The sequence below is a fragment of the Zea mays genome, chromosome 2 (genome assembly GCF_902167145.1).
Source record: "Zea mays cultivar B73 chromosome 2, Zm-B73-REFERENCE-NAM-5.0, whole genome shotgun sequence".
NCBI lineage: Eukaryota > Viridiplantae > Streptophyta > Magnoliopsida > Poales > Poaceae > Zea > Zea mays.
In genome coordinates this window covers 207,462,047-207,466,813 of record NC_050097.1, presented here as the reverse complement: position 1 = coordinate 207,466,813, position 4,767 = coordinate 207,462,047, and the positions used below count along the sequence as shown (strand labels likewise).

Sequence of the window (4,767 nt, the reverse complement as noted above, 5' to 3'; positions counted from 1 at the left end):
TGGATTAGTTCCTTCGGAGCTTGGTGTTGGATATTTTTGTGGACATATGGTCGATTACGACGAGGTTGGTATTTTTTTTTGCACCAGATGTAATGTTATAGCGGTACTTACTATTTTTTGTAGGAGACGAGGAAATGCAGTTGGGAGAGTTACGACGACAAAGGAGAGGTGATGCGCACAATAGAGTCCAAGAGAATAATGGGACAGAAGATGCGTTGTGGATCTCGGCTCGTCGATTCGTACATTAACGATCGCATACGCGACATGCGTAGGGAAGCAAAATCTGCCTTTTATGATAGCCCGAAGCGTGCAGAGTATAGGAGGTTGAAGGCGGCAGATGAGAAGAGAGCACAGGATGTAAGGGAATGGGAAGCGGCTCAAGCCGAGAAACAGATGTTGGATAATCTTGCTGATCGCCTCAAGGGAAGTAAGTGAGATAAATGATATTATAATTATGTTAGTACAATTTATTTATCCTGACTTTGCTAACTTAATTTTCTCATTATATTTGCAGAGATTGGAAGCGGCGTAAACTATTTGGCCGATGAGGCGCATGCGAGATATGTTCAGGATAAAATGGCAATGATGGAGGAGGAGGACGACGACACATCTAGATTGAGTGAGCTTATCGCCCTCGCAGAGGCAGGATTACATGAAGAAGAGGAGGACGACACGTCAAGGTTGAGTGAGCTCATCGCACTAGCTGAGGCAGGATTACGTGCTCATCGTACCTCTCATCGTACCTCATCTCCTCTAGAAACAGGTCATGGGTCCGGACCCGCAGAACGGGCAACACCTAGCAATCAAAAGAATTTTCATTAGTCAAATATAGGTCGCATATATTAATTCGAAAATTTAATTTATGTACAAAATATTACCTCTCCCTCTGCGGTGAGACGGCCCCTGTGGTGCTCGTCGTAGTGAGGGTCCAGCAAGTGGAACTGCGCCATCCTGCAAATTAAGATATCAACATATTAGAATATAAGTTGTGTACAAAGTGTAACAAAAACATCGACATATTAGAATAAAATTTGTGTATAAAAAAATATATCACACCTGACTAAGTGTCCAAATGCATGTACGTGAGTTGTGGCCAAGTCTACCGCATTTTCCGCATTCATTCTGCTCTGGGTCCACGAGAAAGGGGGACGCTCGTCCTCTCCTACTGCGACCAGAAACCTGATCCATAAACATGTTGCACCGGCTCCTTTTCCTACTACCACGTTTGTCCCATCGATGCGCTGGATCAGCAACGTATACCAGACCGGTGTACGTTGGCCATTGTGACTCATCAAGAAATGGCTCAAAACGAGGGCTCCAGGTACGTACTAAGCTCTCTACACTGAACTCAGAAGGTATTCTGCTCTCAAATGCAAAGTTACGATGACGTGCGGCCGCAACATAATGAGAACATGGAAAATGGTATTGTCTAGGTTTACCACATCCGCACCAGAATGCATCAAGTAACACGACATGTGTCCTCGAAGGTCGCACCTCACCGTCGGAAGTTATGCCGCCTAGTGTTGTTACCTCGTATTTACCCAGCTCCTCATCAAAGCATTGTACCTCATGTCTATGGGCACGTTCCTTTGCATTATTAAGGTGTGATGTTGGTTTAGGTGCCCATCTCTGCCCTCGGGTCTGCATTGCCTTGGCCTGCGCGTGTCTATCATTAAACCAAGCCACAAGCCTATAAAAAGTGAATGTTACTATAGCATTGACTGGCATGCCCCGTATACCCTTGAGCACACTGTTAAATGACTCGGCCATGTTGCTAGTCTGAAACTCGAACCGCCAGCCACCTTCGTCGTAGGCCCTTGTCCATTTCTGCGGTTCCCTCAGCAATCCAGCAATCTAGTTCTTACCTTCAGCATTTGTTGCATCTTTTAGTTCCTTCAACTTATCCTCGAAAAACGAAACCTCCAACTGACGACATACCTCCTCAAAAAGGGGGAAGTTAGCCTTGCTATGATCCTTTCGAAGAAGATTTTCTGCTAGATGTCGAGTGCACCATCTGTGGTGCATGGGTGCGTAGCCAGGAATCTGCTCTTGCACTGCATTAAGAATACCTTGGTGTCTGTCAGATATGACACCAACCTCGCGTCCAGGGCCTACGACATGGATGCGTACAAGCCGCAAGAACCAAGACCAACTATCTCTGTTCTCCCTCTCCACCAAAGCAAATGCCAAAGGAACCAGTGAGTTGTCTGCGTCGCATGATATGGCAACCAACAATGTGCCCTTATACTTCCCAAGCAGAAAAGTACCATCAATAGAGAGCACGGGACGACAATGCCTGAAGGCCTCTACGCACTGCGAGAAACACCAGAAAGCACGAAAAAAATATCTCTTTGCCGTTCCTCCATTCATTAGGTTTGGGGATGTACTCGTAATGCATGCCTGGGTTTTTTGCTTTCATTGCATTGAACAATGCTGGTAACTTCTCATAACCCTCCTCCCAATCCCCGTATATCATCTTCCATGCTCGTTGCTTTGCCCTCCATGCTTTCCCATATTTGATCCTGTAACCAAACAGCTCCGAAGTCATGGTCATAATTGACTTCACCTTCAAGTTTGGCTGACCCTTCAATATCCCCAATATCCTTTTCGCAATCAGGGTAGATGTCAACTAACGATGCTTAGAGCTCAGCTCTGTCTGGGCACAAGTGTGTGGACCTACAATTTTGGTGATCTTAAACTTTCCGGTGTCCTTCTGCCTTCGGGCACATACCCTCCAATTACATTCTGGCACCTCGCACACAACAGTGTAACGACGCTGTGCATACGAATGTCTCACCTTGAACGGCCTCTTCCGGTTCACAGAATATTCCTGTAGCCATCGTCTCAGTGTAGGCAGATCCTTGAAAAGGAAGCCAACCTTAATCTCAATGCTGTCGGCGTTATCCGGAGCCTCTAGCAGTTCATCGTCACGTCCTTCAGCATACGCACGGGTGGAATGACTAAAACTGCTAAATTCATGTACTGCAGGGTCTCGCTCCGGACACAAACGTCTTATGAGTTCAATTTCTTGCTCGATCATTTCTTGAACCGGACGGTCATCATCAGAATCTAAGGCCCGTGCAGCCTCATATGGCTCCTCCTCATCCTCAATCTGAACATCAACACTATTGGATGCCCTGCATATGTTGTCCATATTATATGACACAGGCACATCAATCTGAACATCAGCATTATCGATATGTGGAGATCCTGCATCGGGTCGTAGCAAGAAAAACCACATTAAAAAGTCTAATCAAACGAAATAATGATGGACACGAACAATGTGTCGAAGACACTTACTAGGATGATCGTGAACTGGATCCTGGGTCAATGGGATCTCTTGGGGGGTACCACCGCATTAGAAGCCCCACAAACGCTGGGAATAGGAAGAGAAATCCCATACTCGTGCGGACCCGATTGAGCATCGGGCACAACAACGACTTCTTCATGAAGCTCTACCAAAGGAGCTTCAATACGAGATGCATTTGGCATTTGTGGAGACAACCCGACTGGACCTTCGCAATGACTAACAGGTAACTTTTGAACAACCACATCCAAACATGGTGGAACCATCGTCTTCACAATTCTTAAATATATCACCCAATCATCTTCTGAGGTAATGGAGATCAACCGTCGGACAACTGTTCCATATGTAATATGGGACAACAAACCCTGAATTGATATTCTAGGGTCGTTTATGTCGCAACTAATCTCCTCACAAGCTCGAGCCAAAAGCTGGTCAAAAGTTGGTCTTTCAACGAACAACATGGTCACGATCTTCATACCATCAAAAGTAACACTCCCATAAGCATCTATCTCCACCCTTCCTCCATGGTATAGTGTTACTAGGTTGTCCATCTATTGCAAAAATGGATTACTAACTCAATAATGGCTACATACTTAAGCCTACTAACTTACTAAGTAATAAATATATATTAACTAATAACCATATAGTAAATATTAAATGAACACATCAAACGAAATTACATAATCTATAAATAATGTACGAAAACTATGTATACCTAAGAACGCGTACGACTCCAGCTAACGGTGGAGAAGGTCAAGTCGGACGAACACCTACGTACAAAAAAACCAATTGCCAGTAAAAAATTTGGCAGCACCTCCCCCGTAAAGTGATGTTTATAGAACCTGCGAATAAACGACAACACGATGGTTGCCAACACAGAAAACATGTAATATCAATGCACTAAACAAAATGGTAGCTATATAATCACTAAGAATTTACTAAACACTAACAATATACTACGCAACAAACTAGCTAACTATTTTAATAAACACTAACAACAAAATAGCTAACTATTTACTAAACAATAAATAATTGGATAGCTAACTAATTACTAATCACTAACAAACCCTAACAGTTTACTAACTAAGAAATTAAAAAAATAAAATTACCGGGGGCGGCAGTGGGCAGGCATTGGGCGCGCAGCGGCCGGGGAAGGAGCTGCCGGGGCCGGAGCGGTGGCCGGCCGGTGGCGAGCAGGCAGCGCGGTGGCCGGGGAGGGAGCTGCCGGGGCCGGAGCTCGGCGAGCAGGCTGCGCGGTGGCCGGGGAGCTCGGCGGCGGCCGGCCCAGGCGAGGTAGGCGGGCGGGGCGGGCGAAGCTCGGCGGACCTCGCCGGAGCTGGGCGTGCGGGCTGGGAGGGCGGGGAGGCCGGAGAGAAGGGCGGCCGCGCCGCCGGAGCTGGGCGTGCGTGGTGGCCGGAGAGAAGGCGGCGGGGCGGCGGCGTTTTCCTAACGGCGGCGGG

At 46.6% G+C, this 4,767-nt stretch overlaps 1 long non-coding RNA gene across 1 annotated transcript; it reads right to left on the bottom strand.

Annotated features, from left to right (window-relative positions):
* Window positions 1-756: 756 nt before the first annotated feature.
* Window positions 757-1,184, bottom strand: LOC103646887 (uncharacterized). Its single transcript, XR_562524.2, has 3 exons — window positions 1,057-1,184; window positions 879-951; window positions 757-796 (listed from the first exon to the last, which is right to left on the bottom strand). It is a non-coding gene; the product is annotated as an uncharacterized lncRNA (long non-coding RNA).
* Window positions 1,185-4,767: the final 3,583 nt, after the last annotated feature.